The following is a 15,088-nucleotide window of genomic DNA, read 5'->3' as shown; positions in this document are numbered from 1 at the left end:
TGAGTGTGTGGGACAACAATGCAATAATGTACAATACAGTAATGTATACACCACATCCTATACATAGATTAATCACTGCACACACACACACAGAGAGAGAGAGAGAGAGAGAGAGAGAGAGAGAGAGAGAGAGAGAGAGAGAGAGAGAGAGAGAGAGAGAGAGAGAGAGAGAGAGAGAGAGAGAAGGAGAGCTCAGGTTCTCATAGCCTCACTTAAACTATTATATTCTATTTACTCTGCCTGACACATACACTACTCCAGGATATCAGTACAGTACAGTATGTGTTCCCATTAGTGTGAACCTTGGCTTTATGAAATAAAGACACAAACCCAAGTGTTGAGAAAGCTGAGAGAGGTTCACATGATTAAATCAATCCTATCAAGGGTTTGGTAACAGCAGCTTCTAAAACAGTAGATTGCAGCTATATTCTCATGACCATGACACCACTACTAGAATATGCATGGTATGATAACCAGACAACCATTTTACTTTACATGAGCAACACATGCCTTACTCCTTCTTTTTTTTTTTAAGACAAAAGTTGGAAATGTAACCCAATTCTAAGAGGAAGGACAGCTGTTTCTTGTCATCTTCAAAAAACTGCAAGGAACAGGCTTCAGTCAATGCAAGGCTGATTACATTGAAACGTCCATCAGCATTCAGGCCAAAGACATGGGTCCCCTCTTCAGTCTGTGCAGAGAGGAGAGGCAGAAAGAGGCCCCTCAGCCAACTTGGCTAGCCCATCCAGCCTCACACCTGTCTAGTTCTCCATGCAGGAGAAAGAGCAATTGTTGAACACCTGTGCTTGCTGGCTCGCTGGCTCTCTCTCTCTCTCCTCTACTGCAATTACATGGGAGGGACACTGACACAATACACACAATGTACGCTCCCATGGGGCCAGCCACCAGGCCAGCTGTACCTGAGTGAGAACACATGAGAACACACCTTAAGTGTTTTCCTACAGGGTCAAGCCAAGCTGCCAGATGTATTCTGCATGAGAGACTGTGGTGGTCCACTATACCAGGAGTTCCCACAATGGATTCTCCTAATCCATCACCATTCAACAGACATTATCACGCAGTGTGCAACCTTCTCACATTAAATATTCTAGGTCTAGGGATCAGTGACCAAGATATTGGCATTTACAGACTTGCCTTGGGTAGCCCCTTTCCTGCAGTCAAATGACAAAATCGCCCTCTAGTGGCCTCATGGGTGGAATGTTATTAATATTTTTCATAATTTCATAATACTTTTTTAAAACTTGCCGAAGATCCGGTGTTTCTATGTCAAACGGTTTTGTTATATTTCAGTATTTCGTGATGTATATAAAGTGTAATATTGGGATGCAAACTCAAAATTAAATACATTTCAACTCTATATCTGACACGGTACAGGTGCCTTCTTTTTTTAAGACCATAACCATGTGTATGAGGTGTATACTTTTGTTTCAATGTAGATTTGTTTAAGACTACCAAGAAACACTCTGTCTGACCCTGATTTAGCCCACTGCAGTAAAATGTTTTTTAATGGGTAGAAATCCAGGTGACTTAGTACTTACTATGCTTTTATTCACACTGTTGAGCATTTCAAGATGATAAAGAGCTATACAAAAATACAGAAATTAAGCAAAAGGCTACAAATGCACTGAAAAATATGCTGTAATTAATGCATTTCTTTGTTTGTCAGGTGTTGCTTGCTGTCCAGTGTGGGGCTATGCATTGGGACTACAACACTGAAGTTCAACTACTGCCCAATACTGCCTCCATGTGGATAACAGGTTGTAGCACAGCTATGGTGACAGCCATACAATAATGCTGTTTTCCACCAGTAGAGGGCAGTGCCCTCTCAGAGGTGCCTTATTTGAGGGGCCATTCTCCCGGAAAGTGATAAATAATGTATCTAGATTGAAAAGGATGATGTAGCCTACAGTATGTAACCTGACCAGGTCTTACAAAGCCCTAAACCACAATACGGGGTCAGAAGGTACGTGTAGAGGTACACCTGGTGGTAGAGCAGGAAAGGTGTGTCTTCCTGGGAAGGGAGAGGAGATGTACCTTGCTGTGAGGAGTTGCCTAGGACAATTTTCTTTATGTTCTTCTGGTCCTTCACAGATGAGGAAATCTGAGGGGAAAGGAGGAAACAGGAGAAATAGATTACATTCATATCCTGTATAATTTGTGATGATGAACCATGTCATCATCAGAGCCAAGAGAGTAGCATAGACTATCTCCATCTCTGGCATGTAGTCTCATCCTGTTGGAAGTACAGTAAACGATGACTGGTGACCACACAGTTTCGGGTGGAGGTAGCCTCAGCTTCAACTTGCCACCATTGCCAGTCATTCAATGAGTCTAGCATTCTTCAACACATTCCAGTGAAACCAGTCAGACCAACGTCTGTTTCAGAGCTGATCCCAGATTTCTCTGTAGTGCTGTGTGTGTATGCTCTCTAAATCAACACAACACTTTCCTCTTATCTATAGCCAGGAGGATCTTGTTACATGGGAGGACATATATGGCACTCTCCATACTGAGCAAATGAAACCATGTCACTCACTTTTTGAAACTGTCAATGATGACAAGAGGAGCTGGGGAGAGTCTGGTGGGCCAACTGGACCATCTAGGATCTATATGCTAACCCCATAAAACAATCAGAACAGTTATTGGGTGTTATTGGGTGCATAGGACAACTTTTGGTCCTCATTGATCTCCCATAGGTTTAGAGTGCACTCTTAGAAAAAAGGGTTCCAAAATAGTTATTTGTCTGTCCCTATAGGGGAACCATTTTTGGTTCCAGGTATAATTATTTTGGGTTCCATGTAGAACCCACTGTGGGAAAGGGTTCCATATAAAACCCTTTCCCACAGTGGGTCTTACCTGGAACCAAAAATAATTATACCTGGAACCAAAAAGGGGTTTTCTAAGGGTTCTCCTATGGGGACAACTGAAGAACCCTTTTAGGTTCTAGATAGCACCTTTTTTTCTAAGACTGTGGGTGCAGTAAGCCTGCGGTCATTCAGTGTTTAGCACTTTGGGTCCATCTGAGCTGAAAGGGCTCAAATGATCAGGACTTAATGGCCATAAACGGAGCAATTAGTTAAAGGCAAACATCTACCAACATTTTGAGTAAACTGCAACAGACAGAGCAAAGCAAGAATTCAGCATCAGGGAGGTATTTTGTTTAATGGGTCAAAGATAGGTCAGCAACGGAGCAACAGACATAGCAAAGCAAGTGTTTAGTTTCAGAGGCATTGTTTTGTTTTATGGGTCACTGGGTAGGAAAGTCCCAAAACACAGGAGAACAAGACAAGAGCAGCCTAGTCCCTACTGGACTGGTTTAGAGAGTTTTACAGTCACAGTCAGAGGAGGCTTTGAGCGCGTGCGTGTTTGTGTGTAAAGTGCCACCAAGCTACTTCTTTAAAGGGCTGGGGCCATTTGTGGGTTTCTGGATCACTAGGAAGCGGGCAGGAAACTTGTCATGGAGACCAGAGAGAGTACCACTCCAGATGAAACATTTTTACAAAATAACAGGTCATAAAGTGTAACGGCTAGCAACATTAAAATACTATACTATTATTTTACTACAGTGATTCAAATCTGATGATAGGCCACTTTTAGTGTCTCTAGAAGGCTTGAATCTAAAATAAACTCTTCATGATAACGACAAAGTTTAAATTGTCATTCTTTGTATCAACTTGAGAGGGATACAGGGGGTTTGAGGTGAAAAGTAATGCACTATAAAGGGAATAATAGGGTGCCATTTGGTTTTGCAGTCATGGCGTTGTTCTATCTGAATATGCCAAGAAGGACACATTATCTACCAGTAATTCAAAACATTTTAGGTTCCCATAGGGCAATATTTTATTTTTTTGTCATTTAGCAGACGCTCTTATCCAGAGCGACTTACAGTTAGTGAGTGCATACATTATTTTTATATTTTTCACACTGGCCCCCCGTGGGAATCAAACCCACAACCCTGGCGTTGTGGAGGTGTCATCATACCCATAAAACCTAGCGGTCAAACTGGGAAATGGTTCCAATCGTTTTTGCACCATTAATTTTTCCCATAGGGAATTTTAGAAACACTGACGTTTTGATAACCACGTAAATCTCTCTCGGACAAGGTGACTTTTATCAATATATTTAGCTCTATTTACTCTCAGATTCAACAATGCTTATTAGCATCAAAGTAGACATCATGCAAGACTACAAATCCCTGCAAGCTCCTGCACATCATCTCTAGCTGACACCTTTGCTAACAGGTATTGTGTCAATTACAAACGTGCACAAGACAGTTCACAGAATTGTCAATTTAAAATACATTTTGCCAATTTATTCATTACTAAATGTAGCTAACATTAGATAGTTAATCCAGAGACTCGTACTTTTGCCTCCATTCAGCAATCTCATCCAGATCATCATGGCATTTGTACCTCTTAATAATAGCCACATTAGCAGCTAATTAACATTTCATTTTTGGGGGTAGATACAGGCGAATATATTGATAAAAGTCACCTTGTCCTAGAGAGATTTACACGGTTATCAAAACTTCCCGCCAGGGTAAGCATATCTGTACCAATCATAGACGTCTGTACCAATCATACATATCTACTGTACTGTACTGTGCTGTGCTGTACTGTAACTGCGGTTGTGACTACTATGATTTCCCATTGTGGCCAATTCAATTGCCGTCATTCTGTTACCAATTGAGTGATGCGTTTTAATCACTTAATAATTCATAAACAAAATTGTTATCAGTAAAAACACTATAACTCATTGGTAGGTCTACCTTTACTTGTTACTTCTGTGAACTTTCATAATCCTCCCTCATGAGGGAGAGAAATTAGAAAATATCTAACATACGTGGGTTTTTGGTAACAGAATGACAAGACACTAGGCAATATTTTTTTACTTACAGAAGGCAAATCATTTCTGCAAACCCAAATATAAATGTTGCTATTAGTTGGCAGGGGCCTTTCCTTCAACATGATTGTGTTTTGATGTACAGTACCAGTCAAAAGTTTGGACACACCTACTAATTCAACGATCTTTCTTTATTTTTACTATTTTCTACATTGTAGAATAATAGTGAAGACATCAAGACTATGAAATAACACATATGGAATCATGTAGTAACCAAAAGTGTTAAACAAATCAAAATATATTTTATATTTGAGATTCTTCAAAGTAGCCACCCTTTGCCTTGATGACAGCTTTGCACACTCTTGGCATTCTCTAAACCAGCTTCATCAGGTAGTCACCTGGAATGCATTTCAATTAACAGGTGTGCCTTCTTACAAGTTAATTTGTGGAATTTCTTTATTTCTTAATGCGTATGAGCCAATCAGTTGTGTTGTGACAAGGTAGGGGTGGTATACAGAAGATGGCCCTATTTGGTAAAAGACCAAGTCCATATTATGGCAAGAACAGCTCAAATAAGCAAAGAGATTCAACAGTCCATCATTACTTTAAGACATGAAGATCAGTCAATCCGGAAAATTTCAAGAACTTTGAAAGTTTCTTTAAGTGCAGTAAGAAAAAACCATCAAGCGTCTGCTAAATGGCATATTATTATTATTATTATTATCAAGTGCTATGATGAAACTGGCTCTCATGAGGACCGCCACAGGAATGGAAGACCCAGAGTTACCTCTGCTGCAGAGGATAAGTTCATTAGAGTTAACTGCACATAAGATTGCAGCCCAAATAAATGCTTCACAGAGTTCAAGTCACAGACACATCAACTGTTCAGATGAGACTGCGTGAATCAGGCCTTCATGGTCGAATTGCTGCAAAGAAACCACTACTAAAGGACACCAATAAGAAGAAGAGACTTGCTTGGTCCAAGAAACACGAGCAATGGACATTAGACCGGTGGAAATCTGTCCTTTGGTCTGATGAGTCCAAATTTGAGATTTTTGGTTCCAATCGCCGTGTCTTTGTGAGACGCAGAGTAGGTGAACGGATGATCTCCGCATGTATGGTTCCCACCGTGATGAAGACAGCTTGTCTGTCGAAACGTTGGTTATTAGGTTATTAAATGATTGCATCTGAGCTCTCCTTTTCTTTTTCAAGTGTTCTACTCCAGCACCTCGCCTAAATAGGTGTGCGTTTCTTTCGCCTCCATATGGTTCCGACCGTGAAGCATGGAGGAGGAGGTGTGATGATGCTTTGCTGGTGACACTGTCAGTGATTTATTTAGAGTTCAAGGCACACTTAACCAGCATGGCTACCACAGCATTCTGCAGCGATACACCATCCCATCTGGTTTGCGCTTAGTGGGAGTATCATTTGTTTTTCAACAGGACAATGACCCAAAACACACCTCCAGGCTGTGTAAGGGCTATTTGACCAAGGAGAGTGATGGAGTACTGCATCAGATGACCCGACCTCAACCCAATTGAGATGGTTTGGGATGAGTTGGACGGCAGAGTGAAGGAAAAGCAGCCAACAAGCTCAGCATATGTGGGGACTCCTTCAAGACTGAAGCTGGTTGAGAGTGTGCAAAGCTGTAGCTACTTTGAAGACAAAGGGTAGCTACTTTGAAGAATCTCAAATATAACATATATTTTGATTTGTTTAACACTTTTTTGGTTACTACCTGATTCCATAAGTGTAGAAAATAGTAAAAAATAAAGAAAACCCCTTGAATGATACTGTTTTGGTACTGTTTTGTAATACCTTTTAAGACTTTTTCTAGTAGATGTTTTTTAAGACCCCTTTTCCATCTGTGTGACCAGAAATCAAAGCCGTCGCTTATTCCACATTTTTAGAATGGAAAATGGTTGAAAAATGTATGCCTTAATTCCCCCAAAATATAGACTCTTAGCTTTCATGTGACACCAAATGTTATACTGTACGCTCCTATAAACTTCACATTTTTGTGCTTATGGGTCGTTTACATAGAAATGACCAGTAACAACATCCATTAGCCCAACCCAATACAATCCAACCATGATAACCTAGGAACATCAAATAAAAAATGTATTTGTCACATGCTTCGTAAAACAACAGGTGTTGACTAACAGTAAAATGCTTACTTATGGGCCCTTCCCAACAATGCAGAGAGAAAGAACATAGAGAAATAATAGAAAAGTAAAACAAGTAATAATAAAAGTAATAATAAATACACAATGAGTAATGATAACTTGGCTATATACAAGGGGTACCAGTACCGAGTTGATGTTCAATGGTACGAGTTAATTGAGGTAGAACATGAACTGTTCTACCTCAATTATTATTAATTATTATATACTGTAGTTCTTAGACCCAATCGGTGTATGTCTGTTATTGTAAGATTGTACGATGGTTTATTACCCACGGTGTCTGGCAGTTGCTAAGCAACCTGTTACTTCCCTAGTCAGCATGTGTTCATTTGCTATGGCTTCTCAAATCTTTAGCCTGCATCCAAAATTGCACCCTATTCCCTTTATAGTGCAATAAAAGTACTGCAAAATACAATACGCCACCCTGTATCCACGTAAACAGCAGCATCACCATGGCACTGGCCAGTGGCCACTGGATTCTCTGCTCTGACACGTAACAGACTTGTAATAAACATGCAACAAGCTGGCTGTCTACTCTTGTAGTGACTGTCTGCATCCCAAATGGCACCCTATTCCCTACAGAGCATTACTTTTCACCAGGGCCCAGAAGGCTCTACATATTGCACTGTGTAGGGAATAGGGTACCATTTGAGATACAGCCTGAGGGTGAGTAGCATGTGGCCTAGAGATGTGTTATTAAGAGTAAGTGGCTTGCATAATACTGTTTATCCAAAGCTTCATCTTTCCCACCGACCAGCTCCAATGTCACCCAGGCCTGCTCTGCTCTGAGTTCTCAGGTGACACTGACAGACACAATTGCAGTAGAGCATGGGTGTGGCAGCTCCAAGGTTAGCTCGAGATATCTATCTGGTTTCCCGGACACCGTTTAAGCCTAGTCCTAGACTAAAAAGAATTGGGGTGCTTGGGGCAACCTCTTCTTATGGTCCTGTGTGGCTCAGTTGGTAAGAGCATGGTGCTTGCAACACCAGGGTCGTGGTTTCAATTCCCATGGGGAATGTATGCACTCACTACAAGTCAGTCAGTCAAGGCCCCTACAGGCAAGCACTAATGACACATGGGACGAAGTGAATAGGGCAAGGAGTAGTAGTAGGAGTTAATTAAAGAGTAAATGATGGTGTTCTTTATTAGAGACGCACGTAGAAGACAGACTGAATGTATATAATATAACTGTGGCTGTCTGTCTGCCCAATACATTGGTCGGCAGGAGGCTGGGTCCTGGATGATGTTAGAGAAGAGGTGGAGCAGCTTGCGCAAGCACACACACAAGAGCGCATACGCGCACAGACACAGCAGGAGTCTATAAACACCCCCATCACAACTGTGTGACAGCAGCTTCCACACCGTCTGGAGGTGACCTATGTGGTGACCTGGTGACCTGACTGTAAGTCGCTTTGGATGAAAGTGTCTGCTAAATGGCATATTATTATTATTATTATATTATTACCTAGCCAATGTTGAACGCTGTCAGCTACAGTACAGTACTACAGTTCAGCCATTAGTCTGCATTCACAACACACCAATGACCCTGCATTCAAAACACACCCTAGATAGTCCTGAAGGACCAGGATTGACCTTCACTTAGCAGGAACCAGGATGTATGCCTGCCTCTACAGGGGAGTGACAAAAGGACATCCAACAAGGAAGTGTTGAGGCTGCAGAACTGGACTGTTCTGCTTCAGCAGCTCCACCACTGCAGTATGCAGACCACAGATGAACACACACACAGTGTTTTCCATAAGCACCGGCCGTCGGCCAAATAGCCTATAACAGACTCATTGTTAGCCGGCTACTTTTTCCACTTCATTAATTAACTAGGCTTCTTTTCATTTAAAAGTTTCAATTCGTTAGTCAGAAAAGTCTGTATAGCCTTCTATTGCTAGACTGAACGATATGCATCTTACATTTTACATTTTAGTCATTTAGCAGACGCTCTTATCCAGAGCGACTTACAGTTAGTGAGTGCATACATTTTCATACTGGCCCCCCATGGGAAACGAACCCACAACCCTGGCGTTGCAAGCGCCATGCTCTACCAATTGAGCTACAGGGATCTTCTAGTGATCTAATGATAGGACAGGCGCCTGTCAGTCACAAAGCGAGTGATGACAGGGACACAGAGCTGGTTTGTCAGGAGGGAGAGCATTGCTTCTTCATCGTCTCCTGTAAATGAATTTACATGTTCCATGTAATATACGTGGTAACAATGAGTTGAAATCCACTTAATTATTGTTTTGTGGCACATTCAATGATTTTCTTTCACGTGTTTCATAGGCCTACTATAGCCAGCCACGGAGTCTAGGCTATTTACTGTTCTTTGATTGATGACCGAACAGCAAGAGTTGACTAGTTTATGAAAGGTGTCGAACTGACTGAATACCGTTCATCTCCTATATATGCCTTTGCTATTCATAAATCATACAACATAGTATGTCCATGGTATCGCATCGGGACAAGTAAACCAAAGATCTTGTTTGTATTTTCCTAGGATTCTAAGGTGTCCACAGCAGCAGAGCCAATTAAATGCATCATTTGAAGAACAAACATCATTGTGGCAATTCATATCTTGCAGTACAACTGTAAATATGACTTTAATCTCAAGAAAAGACAGGTTTAATGTTAAAAAAGGCTATCTTACTTAGAAAATAGTCCTGATCATATAGGCCTAGGCCTAGACGATAACAGCACACTGAATTCATACATTTTCTGTCATTTTAAATTGTAAAGTCATGTCTTTCTATACCACAACTCATTTTACCAATCTGGGAGGTAAATGTGTTAATGTATTCAATAATGTAGCTGTAGGAGCCAAATAGGTAATTTGTATATTTGCATGTTTCCAATTCATGAACCATTTCTGTTGTATGTGTGTTTGCCATTAATCCCCTGTCAAGTGTGTGTACCCCCTCTACAGGCCAATGGAGAACACAGTTAAAAGGCATACAGTTGAAGTCGGAAGTTTACATACACTTAGGTTGGAGTCATTAAAACTCGTTTTTCAACCACAATTCGGTTAGGACATCTACTTTGTGCATGACACAAGTCATTTTTCCAACAATTGTTTACAGACAGATTATTTCACTTATAATTCACTGTATCACAATTCCAGTGGGTCAGAAGTTGACATACACTAAGTTGACTGTGCCATTAAACAGCTTGGAAAATTCCAGAAAATGATGTCATGGTGTTAGAAGCTTCTGATAGGCTAATTGACATCATTTGAGTCAATTGAAGGTGTACCTGTGGATGTATTTCAAGGCCTACCTTCAAACTCTGTGCCTCTTTGCTTGACATCATGGGAAAATCAAAAGAAATCAGCCAAGACCTCAGAAAGAAAATTGTAGACCTCCACAAGTCTGGTTCATCCTTGGGAGCAATTTCCAAACGCCTGAAGGTACCACGTTCATCTGTACAAATAATAGTACGTAAGTATAAACACCATGGGACCACGCAGCCGTCATACCGCTCAGGAAGGAGACGCGTTCTGTCTCCTACAGATTAACGTACTTTGGTGCAAGTGCAAATCAATCCCAGAACAACAGCAAAGGACCTTGTGAAGATGCTGGAGGAAACAGGTACAAAATTATCTATATCCACAGTAAAACAAGTCCTATATCGACATAACCTGAAAGGCCGCTCAGCAAGGAAGAAGCCACTGCTCCAAAACCGCCATAAAAAAGCCAGACTACGGTTTGCAACTGCACATGGGGACAAAGATCGTACTTTTTGGAGAAATGTCCTCTGGTCTGATGAAACAAAAATAGAACTGTTTGGCCATAATGTCCATCGTTATGTTTGGAGGAAAAAGGGGGTTGCTTGCAAGCCGAAGAACACCATCCCAACCGTGAAGCACGGGGGTGGCAGCATCATGCTGTGGGGGTGCTTTGCTGCAGGAGGGACTGGTGCACTTCACAAAATAGATGGCATCATGAGGAAGGAAAATTATGTGGATATATTGAAGCAACATCAAGACATCAGTCAGGAAGTTAAAGTTTGGTTGCAAATGGGTCTTCCAAATGGACAATGATCCCAAGCATACTTCCAAAGTTGTGGCAAAATGGCTTACGGGCAACAAAGTCAAGGTATTGGAGTGGCCATCACAAAGCCCTGACCTCAATCCTATAGACAATTTGTGGGCAGAACTGAAAAAGCGAGCAAGGAGGCCTACAAACCTGACTCAGTTACACCAGCTCTGTCAGGAGGAATGGGCCAAAATTCACCCAACTTATTGTGGGAAGCTTGTGGAAGGCTACCCGAAACGTTTGACCCAAGTTAAACAATTTAAAGGCAATGCTACCAAATACTAATTGAGTGTATGTAAACTTCTGACCCACTGGGAATGTGATGAAATAAATAAAAGCTTAAATAAATCACTCTCTTTTCACAGGAATTGTGAAAAACTGAGTTTAAATGTATTTGGCTAAGGTGTATGTAAACTTCCGACTTCAACTGTACATGCTCCAAGGCCTGCTGGGAGTGACTGAAATGGCAGCACACAGTACTTTTACAACTTTAAGTATTTCGATTGGAATCAAGGCATTAGAATTGACCAGAGGCCACCAAAATAGAGCTTGTTCTGCAAAACAAATAGTGTGGGGGGCATGCCACTCCATGTACGGAAAACACAACACACACACACACACACTCCTTTGTGTTCGGGGGGAGGGGCGGTATTTACAAGCGCAAAGTCAGAGATGAAGAAGAACAGACGCCCTGATTGGCGTTTGTTTGTTTTTAGACACGATTGTGTGTATAATTCATCCTGTAATCACAAGATAAAGAAATGCTAGTAGGTGTGCCTTTAAAGGGTGAAGCTGTGAATAGAATCATGTACTGTTATTATGATGCAGTCTGACCTGCCACTATTGGGTTGGACAGGTTTGGGCATACAGAGAGGCAGGGCTTGGAATTATAATAAAGCTCATTCATTGACTCAGACACAACAGAATGGCACTGCAACAACAGCACCAGATTGGCCCCCGACGTCACACTGATGTCGGCTTCCAAAAATAACTTCCTTCCATCACCCCGCCCCCGCCCCAATCCATCCATCAACACACACACACACAGTCGCACTAACACACACACACAACACTCCAAGTGGACTAGTCTCTTTAAATACCATTCATTCACGGGAACAGAAATACATTTTCTCCTGCTTTCCACTAGGGAGCCCAACGTAGGGCTGTAAATGTAAAGGAATTTTGGATGACGGTAATTGGCCAGCCAAATGACCGGGGTCTCCGTAATAACCGTTAGAATAGCAAAGAAAATATGGCATAATGGGTGGACTGGCGGCCATTGCGTGTGTACCTATAGGAGCAAAGCAGGAAGTAAAAGCAGGAAGTGTACCCATCAATATGTGCTGTGATTTGTTGATTCAACTCAACTGACATTACAAAAAAATAGATTAATCAGTTAACATCGGGTGTGTATGTAAATTCGCTCTGGCTATCTACTCCGATTTCAGAGCACTCTCGTCTGAATGTGCCAGAGCGCAGAGTAACTGATGAATTTACGAACGCTCAACAACAGTTGAATATGTCCGGTATCAGTAGACGTCGGCAAAAAAACGTAATTAAATTGTTGCCAGCAGCACAGTTACAGTCACCAACGCTCTGGATAACATGAAAACAGCCTAACCAGCTCTGCTACGGCGAGTGAAATGGTCAGAGTGAGGTGTTTTCTCATTTGTCTGGAAGTAGCTAGCAAGCTAGTCAACGTTAGCCAGTTAGCTTGGGTGCTTGACTGCCGTTGTGAGGTCAGAATGCTCGGATCAACCCTTCTCTTCGGCCAGAGCGTCCAGTGTGCGCTCTGAACGCTCCGAGAGCAAAACGCTCTGAACTTACGAATGGACAATCTGACAACGCTCTGAATATACGAACGCCCAGAGCGCACTTGGAGCCCGATCGAAAATCTCTGGAGAGACCTGAAAATAACTGTGCCGGGACGCTCCCCATCCAACAGCTTGAGAGGATCTGCAGAGAAGAATGGGAGAAACTCCCCAAATACAGGTGTGCCAAGCTTGTAGCGTTATACCCAAGAACACTCAAGGCTTTAATCGCTGCCAAAGGTGCTTCAACAAAGTACTGAGTAAAGGGTCTGAATACTTATGTAAATGTGATATTTCCGTTTTTTTGCTTATAATACATTTGAAAAAGAATTCTACAAATCTGGTTTTGCTTTGTCATTATGGGGTATTGTGTGTAGATTGATGAGGGGAAAAAACAATTTAATCAATTTTAGAATAAGGCTGCAACAAAATGTCAAGGGGTCTGAATATTTTCTGAATGCACTGTATATATTGTAAACAGTTATGATGGTTATTTTATTTTCATGATGGTCTTCATCCATAACCGTTGGTTACATGTTTATACGGTAATTGTGCCAGCCCTAGTCCAACGTATGCCAAACTTTCCTCCTCTTCCCCCTCCCCTCTCCTCCTCTCCCCTCCTCTACTCCTCTACTCCTCTTCCCCCTCTCCTCTCCTCTCCTCTCTTCCCCCCCATTCTCCTCTCTTCTCTTCTCTTCTCTTCTCTTCTCTTCTCTTCTCTTCTCTTCTCTTCTCTTCTCTTCTCTTCTCTTCTCTTCTCTTCTCTTCTCTTCTCTTCTCTTCTCTTCTCCTCTCCTCTCCTCTCCTGTCCTCTCCTCTCCTCTCCTCTCCTCTCCTCTCCTCTCCTCTCCTCTCCTCCCCCCTCAACAGTAATTTCAGTGTGTGGTCCTTTTTGCAAATCAATGATGGTCTCATTAAAGTGTGACTAAAGGTTTCTCCTCTTTTCATCCTGCCTGACTTTCATCCTCTTACAGTAATCCAAGACACACATACACACACACACACACAGGTACACACATAACACACACACAAACAACACGCATGTTGTTCTTGCGTGTTGTTCTTGTGCGTGTTGTGTGTGTACCTGTGTGCTTGTGGTGTGTGCGTGTGTGTGTGTGTGTGTGTGTATATCTGTTGGTGTGAATGAATGGGAGACGCCCTGCTAACCCAATGACACAGATGAGGAGTGACATGGAGGCTTTTAATTCCATCTACGCTGCTCAGTTGTCCAGGCAACGCTATCTATGACGTCATCATTCCACCCCATTCCGGATAAAAGAGCTACGCTTTCAGAGCCCCGAGGGGAAAAGGTGAGATTGTCCCTTTTAACCCTGTTTTGGTTGCTTCCTGCTATGACAGGCTGTTTGTCATTCCTCTGTGATTCAGCAGGTTTGATGCAACAACACCCATTCAATTTAGTCACATATTACTGACTGTAGCGTCTCATAAGTTACTAAACCTTTCCTCAAGTTGTATTGACAATAACCCCTAAAACCCATCAACAGGTAGACCTACATATTCAGTGGACATCAGTTCAAATAAGCTTTAGCATTTAATGTTATTGTTATAGTCAGTGTTCAGTACGTCTGGCTGGTTGTCCCATACACTGACACTTCTAACCACTGTAGGCCCACACAACAGCAGGGCACAACACAATCTCTTAGCTGACTGCTTGAGGAACCCAAAACTCTTTCAGAGACTGAGAGCAAAAACAACACAGCCAAAGGAACCGTTGAGCTCACAAACAAACTAATGACACAGTGGAGCCTGACTGAGACACAACAAAAAGACCACTGAAATCTGGATGCTCTGCTGAGACTGGCAGTGCTCAACTGGGGCCACCCATACAGGAATACAGACAAACCTATAGGCTTTCCTCAACTTGCATGCATGTATATACAGTCATTACAACATAACCCAATTCCAGAGGGCAACGATGGTTGAAATAACATCATTACAACCAGTTTACGAACATTTCAGACAGTTTTGCCCTATGGGATGCAGTTTGGCATAGGAGCTGGAGTAGCCTAGTGCAAAGGCATCACTGCAGATCATGCATTATAATACAATAACCTGTGAGGAGTCTGTCTATGATAAGGCTAGTTAAGTAGAAACCACTCAAAAATGTATAATTCTAACATTCTGCATGATCATCCTTTTGGTGTTGACAGCATCAGAACCAAAGACTGTA

At 42.0% G+C, this 15,088-nt stretch overlaps 1 protein-coding gene across 3 annotated transcripts in view; it reads right to left on the bottom strand.

Moving 5' to 3' along the window:
* Nucleotides 1-15,088, bottom strand: part of LOC311131585 (guanine nucleotide-binding protein G(I)/G(S)/G(O) subunit gamma-12-like) — a 59,838-nt gene that overhangs the window by 42,247 nt on the left and 2,503 nt on the right. For 2 of the 3 annotated variants that reach the window (XM_084164650.1, XM_084164651.1), the window contains exon 2: nt 2,056-2,122. The gene's annotated coding sequence lies outside the window, so the exon portion shown is untranslated. The other variant, XM_084164652.1, reaches the window with a different exon arrangement.

The sequence above is a fragment of the Coregonus lavaretus genome (assembly GCF_964263955.1).
Source record: "Coregonus lavaretus genome assembly, chromosome: 6".
Lineage (NCBI taxonomy): Eukaryota > Metazoa > Chordata > Actinopteri > Salmoniformes > Salmonidae > Coregonus > Coregonus lavaretus.
Note: the sequence above shows the minus strand (reverse complement) of the source record. Positions and strands in the feature narration are given on the sequence as shown.